This window comes from Falco punctatus, assembly GCF_963210335.1.
Source record: "Falco punctatus genome assembly, chromosome: 3".
Taxonomy (NCBI): domain Eukaryota; kingdom Metazoa; phylum Chordata; class Aves; order Falconiformes; family Falconidae; genus Falco; species Falco punctatus.
The window spans coordinates 113,060,176-113,073,287 of record NC_137582.1 but is presented as its reverse complement, the minus strand read 5'-3'; the positions used below and the strand labels follow the sequence as shown (position 1 = coordinate 113,073,287).

General features: G+C 48.4%; 1 protein-coding gene across 2 annotated transcripts in view; it reads left to right on the top strand.

The window, feature by feature from the left end:
• PIK3CD (phosphatidylinositol-4,5-bisphosphate 3-kinase catalytic subunit delta) overlaps positions 1-13,112 on the top strand; it is a 58,709-nt gene that overhangs the window by 921 nt on the left and 44,676 nt on the right. Inside the window, exon 1 of one of the 2 annotated variants that reach the window (XM_080377922.1) lies at positions 9,583-9,657. The exons of the other annotated variant lie outside the window; for it this stretch is intronic. The gene's annotated coding sequence lies outside the window, so the exon portion shown is untranslated. Of the gene's footprint in view, positions 1-9,582; positions 9,658-13,112 lie in introns of those variants that run through there. 2 annotated transcript variants of the gene reach the window in all.

Below are 13,112 nucleotides of genomic sequence, written 5' to 3'. Positions count from 1 at the left end.
GTAAACTGAGGACAACAGCCTGGTAGCCATCAGTGTTTTCCTTCTGTTTCTTAGCTCGCTCCAGCCTTTGGAAAAGTGGAGCCGATTCCTTCCAGACTAGTGAGTCGTGGGGGGTGGTAGTTAATTGAGGGTTGGTGGCGGGGTTTTGACTTTTTTTTTTTTTTTTTTTTTAATTAATTGAGGGTGCTCAAAGAAACACTCGTCAAAGAAGGGCGTGTGTTTTAATTAAATTACGGGCGTTATCCCGCTTAATAATCCCTTACCTGCGGATGTGTCTTGCAGCGTTCGGTGAGCCGCGGTGCACGCGCGAGTGCGGCCCCCGTGGGGTGCGCGCGCTGTGGCGCGGGCCGCGACGCCCCCCCCGCGCCCCCTCCCCCCCCTCCCTCCCTCCCCCGCGCCCCGGGCCAGGCCGCGCCGGGCGCTGCCATCTGTCCTCGCCGAGCGGTAGGAATCACTGTGTTCCGCTGGCCCTACCGGCCACGCTGCCCCTTGCCGGCGCCGCCGGCCGGGCCCCCCTGCTCGGGCGGCGGGGCCAAAGTGGCGCCCGGGGGCAGGGGGGCGGCTGCGACGGGGTTCGGGGGCGCCGGGGGCGAGGCGACCCGCGGCCCCAGCCGCCCAGCTCCCGCCTGGCGCCCGTCGCCGCGGCTGTGCGGGCCCGCCCCGAGCCGCGCCTGCCCGGCGGGCGGCCCCCAGGCCCGGCGGAGCAGCCCCCGCCTTACCGCGGCGTGTTTCCGCGGGCGGCCGTGGCCCTCGGCACGCTGGCCGCTGCCCGAGCCCCGAGCCCCGGCGCGTGGGGGCTGCCCGCCGCGTCCGCGCCGCACCGGAGACCGCCGAGAGCCGCGCGGCAGCGCCCGGAGGGCGGCTGGGGAGGGGGCGGCCCGTTCCCTTGGGGCCGCGGGGGGCCAGGGCTGGCGCAGCGCTGCTCCGGGCGGGGGGCTCGCTTCTGCAGGGCTCCAGTTCGGCCCGCTGCCCTTAACCTCATTTTGTAGCTTCTCTTTACGGGTCTATGGGAAAAGCAATGTATGTGGTACTGCTTGTTTTGGCGGGGGTGGTATATATAGGAAAAGACCCCAAAACACAAAGATTTTTGGAGTAATACTGGGAATCTCGTGGATTTGTGTTTAAAGTGAATCTACCTGGGATTTGTCATACGCTTCATACGATGCTTGTTAGATGTGTTTCCATATGTTCGTTAACACGTTTCTTACAAATGATGCTGTAATTACTTACATAAGGGTCTTTCCCTGTTTTGATTTCAAAGTAGTTTCTATGCTTTTACCTCAAAAATAAGGATTCAGAGACAAAATACGCTTCTAGTACAAACTGTGTTTTAAGTTTAAGGGAAGGAAGAGTTCAATCACCGTTATGTGAGGAGCAGCACTACTTGGATGTTTTATTTTATGACTTGTTTAATAGTACTTACTAAGAGTTGTGGCTTCAGAAGGCACTTAAACTAGTTTGAAGCTTCCTTCATGATCCTTGAAAGAAGGTGCAACTTAAATCCAGTTTTGTAGCTGTTATTTTATACTTTCTTATACTTGCAAAGTGATTCTGAAGGTCATTTTAACTTCTAGCAACATGATACAAGCAGTGCTGGAAATACCAGTAGATTTACTTGGGGCAACAACTTTACGGTTGTTCTTAAGGAACACCAATGTGTTAAAGATGCCGCAGGTTTACAATTTTTGAGGTTGCTTTGTTTTCATTTAGTCTCATTTTTCATGTAGCTCCTGATAATTTTGAACACTAAACCACTTGCTATACCTGAAAAAAAACGTATTTGACCTTTGGTTATAAAATCAGTTCAGTACCAAAGTAGAATGCAAGTATGTAAAATTGTTGCATCTTGAAGATGGTGGTAAGCCTGTATGCAATTGAAACAAATTGTTCTAGGTGTTTTGTTGTAAATAACACATGGTCCTGTTCTGTTTTGGCACATTTTTTACATCCCTGCTGTGCCTTAGAGCATAGGTGAACAGTACATGTATGTGAAACTACAGCTGCTGAATTTTGGGTATTAAGTTTTAGCTCTGCACTCCCGTTTAATTCCACTGTGCACAGAATTAGGAAAATAGGAAGGGTTTCTGAAAGTCTGACTTTCTCTGTGTGTGCTTCTTGCAGGTGCTTTTATCAGCGAAGCACCATGTGCAGGTTCTGGAGTATGATGATGTTTCAGCTGATGTTTGTCTCTTCCGTAAAACAGACCTTACTCTTTGGAGCTTGAAAGAGTAATACCCGTTTCCTTCTAAAGGACTCCCATTTTGTTCTAAAATAATGAATGGAGGTGTGCGTATGAAGAACAAATTGCTTTTCTTGGATAATTGTTTTGATTCAAATAGAATTGCCTTCAGGGCACAGTATAGCTAGAATTAGCACAGACCCAGTATTTCTTCTTTTGGTACTTCTCCTTCCTATTCCATGATAGGTAATATGTAAATGTGAAGATTTCCAGAGTCATGCATGAAATTTACTGTGTGCTCATGCATTAACTAACTATTTGGTCAGGTATTAAATAACAGTTGTTTGCTCACGCATAAAGTAACTTTGCTGTCGTGCAAGAACTGGTTGTGCTTATGTGTGAACTTTTAGACTCATTGTGCCTTCAGGTGTAAACTAATTGTGCCGTCCTGCCTTCAGAGTATGGTGTAGCCAGCCTTTGTGAGATGGACCTGGACCCTCACTTTCTCTGTTGCGTAGATAACTGGTGAAGAGTGGAAGTGTCTGCTTTTCTGTGTGCGTGTGTGCACTTTCGTACATGGATCTCAAGAGCTTGAAGTAGAAAGAAATTGAATCTCGGAGGAGACTTGCTCAGGGTTTTCCCTGTGGCCTTAGCTGTAGCGCCTCTGGGACAGGCACCCTGGCTTTGCCTCCATTGCACTCTGGCCCCAAATCCTCAAGAAAGGGATTTCCTCGTGTTCCACGTCCCAGGTGAAGGCCCAGTGCAAGGGGTCTCCTTTGCAGGCAGACAGTCTTGACTTGGGGAATTCTTATTTCGTTGAATGTATTGCCAGTTAGTACAGCTTCTGGTCGCTGATTCAGCTACTGCAGAACCAACAGTCACACACTCAGGGAAGCGCCTTCTCCTCCGGCAGGCTCAGTGCCAGTCAAACACCTGTGCTTCTCCCTCCTGGGCTTTGCCAAGAGCCCTGCTGGAGCCACCCTGGCTCCTCGGGGAGGTGGTGTGTGGGGCTGGAGGCTGGCTGCGTGCACGGGGGTCTCTGGGTGCTGCTCTGGCTGCGTGCACGGGGGTCTCGGGGTGCTCCTTGCTGGTTTCCTGTAACCTGCAGGCTCTCAGCAGGGTGTCTGGGCCACCCTAACTGTACTGATCGCACCCTCCTGTGCGGATACAGTAAGGGCCACAGTATGGCCAGCCCACCCGGGCCCCAAAAGCGGCTGTTTGAGAAGGCTTCTCTCTTTGTTTGGGTTTTTTGCAATGTGGAATACTCTCTCCTGGGGGGGGGGGGGGGGGGGTAACAGCTGCTTTAGTTTCTGAAGGGCCAGAGAATGATTTCCCTCAGGTGTGGGGGGGGTGCGGTGTGCAGGGCAGCTGCCCGGCACCTGGGAGCTTTCGCAGCTGCAGCTTGTCTGCGCTAACAAGGCCCAGAACCTTCTCTGCGGGTGCTGGGGCTCTCGTGGGGCTGCCCAGCTTGTGCTGGCTGCGAGGTGCCCGCTTCTGTGGAAACCGGGCCTGGTGCAGGGGCCGCTTGTGGCACGGGGCCACCTGCGAGCTGCCGGGGGACAGGCGGGGTGAGTGCTGGTGGTTTGGGGCTCCCACAGCAGCCTCTGTGTGTGTGGGTGGTGTGAGGGGGCTCTGCGTCCCGGCCGGGGGGGTGAGGGGGCTCTGCGTCCCAGCGGCAGGTGCCGTGAGGGGGCTCTGCGCCCTGGCCGGGGGTGCCGTGAGGGCATGAGGGGGCTCTGTGTCCCGGCCGCGGGCGCAGTCTGGGACACGCTCCCACCAAGCGCGTGGGTGAGGTGCTGCTGTGTGCCTTTAAGCGAAGATCGCTCCTGCCCGGTTATTCCCTTGAACATAGCGGGTTATGAGGAGCACACAGCGAGTTTTACAGGCTGAGGCAAAGTGCGCGGGTGTCTGACAAGGCGCTGGGCGGCGTGGGCCTTGCAAGGCTGGGGCGGGGGGGCTGCAGGCCCCGTCCCAGGCCAAGACCCCACTGAGACAGGTGGAACAAGAGGATGATTTATATCCGCTACCGTTTACCGCAGCTTAGAACTAAATAAGCGCTTATCGCATGTGTTGTCCAGCTCGTGTAATCCTGCACGTAACAAGAAATAGACATGCCGTACTCAAAAGTGGACTTTATTGTTGGGTTTTGTGGCTTTTGGGGGTTGTTATTTCCTGTTTTAACTTTCAGATGACACTGAGTCTAGTGTCTGAAGCATCAATTCTCACACAAGAGGTGATGAGCACAGTGGAAATTATTAGCTACATCTGGTCCAAGGTTTTCAAAACTAACTAGTGAATTTGGGCCCCAGACATATGATGCTCTCAAGATTTTTGAATATCAAGTATTTTAAAGTGTCTTGGTTTGAACTTCTACAGTTGCACTTAAATTTGGGAACTGCTAATTTAATTATTAATCCCCTGTCTTTGCTGATTTAGTAGCTGATTTAGGTCTATTGTATATATGTGAAGTCCTTCAAAGACTATCTTATCCTTCACTTCTGTGTGCAATTCTCTGAGTAAATGATCTTCCAATTAACTTTGGCTTTTAAAGGAGTTGGGGGAGGGAGGTGTTCTCGGCGTTTGGGGGTGTGCTTTGGGGTTTTTAGGGTGTTTTTTTTCCCTTATTTTCAGGATTTCCTGCAGCAGTTCTGTTTTTTAACTTGTGGATGTGTTTAATTACAACTGTAGTTTACCAGAAGACTTCTGTGTGTAATAGTCTTCACAGCTACAGTGTTCAGGCCCCTGTCATTTCTATCCCAGAAATGTTTGCTCTCTAGAAAAGGAAATTGTGGTCAGTGGATAAGCCTCTGTTTTATTCAACAGCTGCGGTAGAGACAACAGAGATACCATTTCAAGATCTGTGTAATTACAAATATATAGCAAGAGCTCTGTTTATACGTTGGGTTTCTGAAGAACAGGAAATGGATATGGATGGGGCTAAATCCGGAAAGGCAGTACTGTGTATTAGAAACCAGACTTCCAAGTCCTAAGATAAATTTTATTTCCTGATCTTTGAGCACCACATTTTGAAGAGACAGATTTCTTGGGATTGTGTGGCGAAGTTCTGAAGTGATAGTGGCAGTGCTGCAGTAAAGAAAATACTATCCCTGTCCAGTGTGAAATGTACGTGGCTACATATACCAGTTGACTCTGAAACTTTACAGAGAAACAAACGATGTTCATTAAACTATCAGGGTACAGCTGCTATAAGTCTCATTGTATCTGTGAGACTTTGATTGCAAGGAGCTGTGCTGTGGGATCGTAAGGCAGGCAAAACTAAATTCAGTAGCGTGCTAGTGCCTTTTTGCAATGGATAAAAAGTTGTAGATGACGCATGAAATGCTGAATGTCTCTTAGGCAGTAGATACTCTGAAACAGAATACAAAATATCAAAAATCCTATTTTAAGATGAACGATGCGAGTAAATGGGCACAGGAGTTCTGCACATCAAGAAATACTAATAATCTTGTCAAATTATTTGAGGTAATTACAGATGCAGGAACGTTACATTGGTTCATCTCTTGGTTTTTTATCTCTCTTAAAACAATATACAGGCGTATCAAGCTTTTGAGGACACATGGAAGGGTAAAGAGCTTTGTCTTCTCTCTCTCCAGTGGGTTGATGGGTTATTACCTTTAGCAGCCTGTGTAAATTGGTAAGAGAGGTTTCTGTGCCGGCACTTGGTGGTTTGCTGCGGCCCGTTGCGATTGCCGGTAGGTGGTGTGTTGGCACCGGCGTCCGTGCCTCGGGGACCGCCCCCGGTGGGGCTGAGACAGGGCTGTGGCAAGAGGCCTCTGCATCTCCATCCCCTCTGGAAAGTGGAACAATAAATACATGTTGTAGCAGTGCTGAAGGGAGATTCTAGAAGTCTGCAAACGGAGATGACAGTATGAGTTCAACTGCAGTTTTTACTGGCAGTGGTTTCTCCTCCTTGCCACCTGCCAGCAGGATCCCACATCATGCTGGGCTTGGTTAATTTGTGTTAACATGATGGGGCCTGTGGGCAGGCCCAGTCAGATGTAGGTGGAGTTTATTTTATTCATTGTAAGAGTAGTAGAGATGCACGTGGCTGAACTCTCTGTGGTCCAAGTATTTGGATTGCAGACCATGTTGTAAGGGGCTGTGTTCTGCCTCCTCCTTTTAGGCTGCACCTTGAAACCTTTGTTCAGGTTTTGGCCCCTCACTACAAGAGGGGCGTTGGGTGCTGGAGCATGTCCAGAGAAGGGCAGCGGGGCTGGGGAAGGGTTTGGGGCATTGGTCTGATAAGGAGCAGCTGAAGGAGTTGGGGATGTTCAGCCTGGAGAGGAGGGGGCTCAGGGGGGACCTTATCGCTCTCTACAGCTCCCTGAGAAGAGGTGGTAGCGAGGTGGGGGTTGGTCTCTGCTGCCAAATAACAAGCGATAGGACAAGATGGATGTTAGGTTGGATGTTAGGAAAAAATTCTTCACCAAAAGGGTGGCGTCAAGCATTGGAAGAGGCTTGGAGTCACCATCCCTGGAGTTATGTAAAATCCATGTAGATGTGGTGCTTAGGGATGTGGTTTAGTGGTGGGCTTGGCAGTGCCGGGTTCATGGTTGGACTCGATGATCTTAGAGGCCTTTCCCAACCTAAACGATTCTGTGATTATTCTCCTTATTGCACCTGCCTTGCCCGCTTTTTGAGCAGTTCTGGATAACTAGCTACAGTCCCAATAGCAAATAGTTAGGTCTTATGTGGATGTCTTGATGTGAATGCCACAGAAGAGTTAATAATCTCTGGTAGCCCAGAGGCCCCTTCAATTATCAGCAAAGATGATCTCTTCCAAAGAATGATTCAGAGCATTTAGATGAAGGCCTTGCTCTGAATCACTGCTTGTAGGAGCATCTCTCTTCATCAGTTAGTCAAAAAGACAAAACAAAAACCCTAAGGGCCTAGGAAGACTAGCTTTGCCAACAAAGGGAGGCACTGGGAGTGCCCCTGGTCCCATTCAGGCTCCCTCACATGTACCGCTCCCCCCCCCCCCCCCCCCCCCCACTTCTGTGCCTGGAACAGAGAACTGTAGTGTTGGTTGCATTTAAGCCAGGGGGATTGTTCATGTTTTGCACGGCTTTTTAGCGGCTCAGAAGTACTGGGGCTTCTCCTGTGTTTTGCATGCCTCTAACAGCAGAGGGTCTTAACTGGTAAGCCTCTTTCTCTTGGGTTTGTGACTGCATTTGGAAAACTTGTCCTCTGTTTATTTTTCTTCAAGTTATAGCCTTGGGTCAACATTCTTATAGGTTTTATAAATAAACAACAGCACAGGGTGTCCCTTTGCAAGCAATGCAGAGGCTTTGAAAATGACTGAGGAAATATTGCATTCCCTCTTCCCACCGGCAGATACCAGACTGTTTAATTCTTTTCCGCTGAGTTGCCTCACATGTGTCTTCACTCCTTCTCTTTTAGGTTTTAGCAATTTAAAAAATTTTGTGTCTTATTAACAGTAGAAAAGAAGGACAATTTGCCTGTGCACAGTGCTGAATTAGTACAGGTGTAAAAGGCTTTTGATTGACAAAATCCAAGCTAAGTACAGTGTAGGGAGAGGCTGTGCTGACATCTTAACGAGTTAAGGCCTATAACTGATCCTGAGCCATCACTCACTATGGGATGTGCTGGGTCATTTTATGGCTTCATATTGTGACCCGTTACCCACTATGGCTTGGGTTGTGTGTGCTTATCCCACCTGCATTCGCTTTAAATTTTGAGTACTGGTCTCCAGAAGCACTGGCCAAGCTGTGTTTTGTGTTTGGCTTTTTTCCCTTGCTCTCAGCATCACCAGGATTCCTGTGACATTGTTCTCTTCCTTTTGTTTTATCCAGTTAGTTCACTGACATAAACATAGACATGGTGATGTCTATGCAGGGATAAAGTCAGAAATACTTTATATGAAATGGAAGCCAGGGTGTTGGCCTGTTTGTCAGTGCTGGGCCATTCCATCCCCTACTTGTGTTTTTGTGCCTGTTTTTTCTTCATCTCCACCCTTTTAATCTCTCAGCCTTCTGTGGAAGACTGAAAAGATAAGGGTGAGAGCAATGCAGACTCCTGAAGAATAGGAACCTTTCTGTCAGAATTTGCCAACAGAGGGTGAGTTGGGAGAGCTGTGAACACTGGGAGCTGTGGACGAGCTGATGCGCTGTCCCTCTTCAACAGATAGATGCGACTCAGAATCCTTATTCCGTAAGCAGGTTACATACATGGGCATAGAAATGGTGCTAAGAGCTGTTCAAGTGCAGCAGGTCATAGATGAAAGTCAAATAGCTTGTAGAATGGTCCTTGGATATTTGAAGCTGCAAATCTGAACTCTTGAGGATAAAGGGGTTACATACTTTTCCTTGAAGTTTAGAGTGTAAAATGGGTGTAAAAAAGAGCCGTCTGTGGAGCAGTGTCTGTTTTGACCAGTTTCCTTTACTCCATGGCCCTGGGACCTTCAGAGCAGGAATTAGTCTTGTGTTATCTCTCCAAGCTAGTCTAGCAGTAGGACTTTTCCTGTGCACGAGGGACCAAGAATACCCTATCCAAGATACAAAGAAAGCAGTGCTTTAAAAAGCAAGCTTATAGTTGTGGGTGGCCTGTTGCAAAAAGGACAAATGGGCAACAATTCAGCTTTGTGTCTCCCTTCAAAAATCCACCTCTAGCCTACATGAACTACAGCAAAATCTATTAAGCTTCTTGAACCTTGTGTGCTCAGAGTGGTGGCTGACGTGGTGGAAAGGCAAGCTGCCTTAGCAAGGGACAAGTGGTAACACAGGAGAAGAGAAGGGGAGGCAAGGAGCAGTCCCAGTTCCTAGTGAGAGCAACAAGGGAGCTCTGAGAGGAGGCTGTATGGGAGATGATGCTTCATGCAGCATCTGGAGGGGATCTCCCACTCCCCCGCATGTGCTGCAACCCCCACCCCCCCGGTCTGCTCTCCCCTCCCCAAAGTCTTTTGGTCATGATTCTCTGTATTGGAGGCAAGTTGCTGGCTGCAGTCAGTTTGGCATCTCTCAGAGTGTGGCTTGAGGCTGCAGACCCCATGCACACCTGGAACAGGCCCTTTGCCAGCCTTGCTCCTGCAGCATATCCAGAACCTGGTCGCAAGATGCAGGGTGCTGCATGGTCAGCAATCCCACCCAGCGTCCCTGTCAGCACAGCCTCCTGAAGAAGACTGCGGTAACGGGAGTTCTTTGCACTTGGTCCTGCCTTTTCTACCGCTCAGGAGCGGACAGCGCATGCTAGGACTCGGGTTGATAGTCAAGTGTAGCAGGCGCTCCAGGAAGCTCTGATACCTGTGGGTTTAGTCCAGCTCCCTTAACACCAACTGCATGCCTACCTCTCCCCGCCCCTGAGACCCACGGAGGCTAGTGGGATGTGTTTCCCTTCGTGCTGCTGGGTTTCCCCTCCCTCAGTGGCTCTCTGGCCACGCTCCGTAACCAGCTTCCCGTCAAGAGCAAGTACAACGTTTCTCGCCGAGATGGTGGCCTGCGGTAAGGGGGTGGAAGGGAAGAGGGGGTGGGGTGTGTGCTGGGGGAGCTGTTGCTGCTGCAGTTTCGTGCCTCAATCTGTATTCTCTCTCTCCTCTGCATGGCTTCCTGTTTTTTCACACCACTGCTCTTTGAAACAACAAGCTGCAAGCAGGACAGGGGGTGGAGGTTAGTAGGCTGGAAGCCTCTGGCAACACTTGCAAAAGGTCTGGGTGCAGGCTCTGGAAAAGTCACGGCGTGCTCATGTATTTTTCATGCTGTGATTCTGTCATGTGTGCCGCAGAAGTGGCTCTCTGAGGAAGTGGCATGCATGTGCTCCTCAGAAATGCATTGCCCAGTGCTGCGCAATTGCAGCAAAACTATTTGTTGCTTCTCCTCTTTGGCAGTTGTCTTCCTCAGCAGCTCTTAAATGGGAAAAACTAGAATTTGGCCTGTACTTAGGCATTTGTGATAATCAGTCAGATTTAGTCAGTGTCAGAGTAATGCTGAAAAATGAGCCACTGGTGGGGATTCCTGCAGAATTTGGGGTTTTATGCTTCAAAAACCATGCAGTCCAGGTTTTCTGAGTGTGTGAAATAAGCAAGCATCTAGTTTGAAGTGCAACAGCTATGAGTTGCCCTACTTTCCTGTGACCTGGGGCAGCTGGCAGCTTGTACCAAGGCTGGACAATAGTGAACTGCTCAGAGAAGTGATTCCCAAACTGCAAGCCAGACAGCAATTGCTAACGGTTTGCAAAGAACTGGTAATTCTTCTGTTTTTCAGATGCATGACAGTGTTTGGAAAACCAAACCAAAACAAAAAGAAGCTTCATGGGAACTCTGCTGTCGGTGTAATTCCTGTATTTACTGTTATGTTTTCTCCCCTCTGTTTTGAGAGGGGGAAATGGTCAGTTTGATCATCAGTAAAAGGCAAAATATGAAGAAAGTGATTTCTAGGATAGCGTCAGGATGAGGGAGCTACACCATGAGGTGTCCTGCGGGAGTCAAACCTGTAGCAGAGTCCTCTCCAGAACAGGACTTGTAAACAATGTTTGAAAACATTTTTCCAGTCTCCTACATGCTTAACATGAGTGAGTCTCTACTCTCGTTAAACCCAGAATTCATCTTTGGTAGATGAATAACTTGTAGGGTTGAGGGAGCTTCTCTACCATATGGGACCAGTATCCTGTTCACTTTAGTATTCGATCTGTGCTCTTGTTCAACACCACGTGCTCTAGAGAGAGACACAAGGAGTCCTGTGCTCTAGTCAGTATGATTGTGGCCGAATGGGAGGCAATTTCTAATCTGAGATCACTGTAGTGCTGCTTTGTCTGCCAGTGAGTTGAAGATAAATTCTCTAGCAGCAAACATTTTTGAGGAATGGAGCTAGATGACTACAGGTAACTGTTCAAAACATGAGATAAATGGGTGTTTCTGAGATGCTGGTTTTATCGATGATAGCCTTGGTTTGCTAACATGTCACTAAGTGGTTTCAAAAGCTGCTCCTCTGGGTAACAGTTGCAGAGTCCAGAGAAAGGTAAATTGAGGTTTAGGTTGCAAAGTCTTGTTCTGGCAATGGTTTCTCTCCCTAGGAGGTGGATGGGAAGTCAGCTGAGCACAGCTGCTTGTGAGTTCTTTGCTTGCCAGACATTGCCATAGGAAAGAGATGAAAAATGGGAAAGATTGCATCAATTATTGAGCCTTGTAAAAAAATAATTAGCAAGACAACAGTAGGCAAGTGGGTAGGGAAGAGGAGAAAACCAGCTGCCAAAGCATGAAAAGATAGGTCTTCACTTGAGACAGAAAAGGAAAGGGAATTGGGTGAGACACTCTATTAATCAGTAGCTGGGGAGAGAGATGGAAAAATTAGCGTATGAGCTTTGTGTGCATGTTAGAGCAGGGCAAGGCCTGAGGGGATGCCGCCTTGTTGAAGTTGCCCACCCTTGGCTTCCACTGAAGGGTCCTTCAGATTACATGCCATTTTCCTGGCTTTTCAACAGATGTTACCAATGGTACCAGTTATGACCCAGTGATACAAGGAGAGGCAAGAATAGCTTGTGCAGATGTTTGTGGAGAAGGATTGCCTGGCTTTTCCATATTCAAATTGCTACCTGGGCTGTAAAGGAACTGGCCAGAATGCTGGTTAGTTCAGGTTCCCAAATGACAGGAACAGGCTTCCATTAGGATTCAATTTTCTCTTTCATTTTACAGTTCCCTCCAGAGCCACCAGCAAGCATATGGATGATTTTTGCACGGTAATGCTATGGTTGCTGATCTGTGGGCAGAGCTGTCTGCTGTGATACAAGGATGTAGATTTAACAGTCTCTACTGCGTGCTGAATGTAAATTTGTCAGTAGTGATTTCTTGGTGATGCCCGTTCATGTCTTCCAGATCAATTCCTAGCATTGTTATCCTCCTGGATTTGTTTCCCACAACAAGTCTCCCAGGCACCTCTGTCTAGAACTTAGCAGATGCTCTCTCCTCCTGGAGAGCTGCATCTGACTGGTTTCTCACATGGTGCTATGTAGTCTCTTGCAGAGGTCTTTTTCTGTATTACCTAAGCAGATTTTTTTTACACTACCTGAGTGATGTGCACGGGTAGTGTAAAAGCTACAGCTGTCCTGTATATTTAAGGAAACAGCCTGTCTGTTGGCAGTTCCCAGTCCTCCCACCAGAACATTTTTCTTCACGTAAGGCAACCAGCTAAACAGAGGAGTAAAGCACTGCAGGAGAAGCCCCGTTACAGCCAGATGTCTTCTGAGCACTTGCAATCTGTAGAACTGCTGACGCGCTCCTTTCCTTCAGGGACAGTCAGCTACACGTATATAGGTAGAGGGTGATTCAGTCACCCATGATAAGAGCTAGCAGATATCTTAGTTGAAGTAAATAAACAAGTATCGGCATAAACTTAATGGCTGTCTTCACTAAAGCTCAGTTGCCTCTCTGTAATGGAAAGTTTCAGGGAAACTTTGGGGGAATTTGCACACATGCAATCAGAGCTGCTGACTTCTCATTCAGAGCAGACAAACCCATTGTTTTCAGAATCAGTTATGCTGCTGCTTTTTTTTTTTTTTATTATTTATGGCCTCTTCCTCTATTTTTTTGCAACATAAGAGAAGCAGTGGGACTGATTTTAATTTTCTGCTATAAGACTGATCCCAGGGGAGTACGTGGGGAGTACTGATGGACAAGTCACTTGCAGTGTCTTCTGCTGATGCTGCCAGCATGGAGGAAGATCACTTTGCCTTGGACCCAGATGGTGGGAGCATTTTTTACTGGGCTTATTCAGTCTTTGCTAATTCACATGAGGGCAGAACTTCCTGGACAGGTGTTTACCCTGCCAGCTTGTAGCTACAAGGTCTCCAAAGTACAGCCGAGGTAGCAGGCACAACCATCTGTCGATGATCAGTGTTTCTAGCTCATCAAGAAGGTGATAAAAAATTCATCAAGATCTGATTGTCCCATGGCTGATCATTTTGC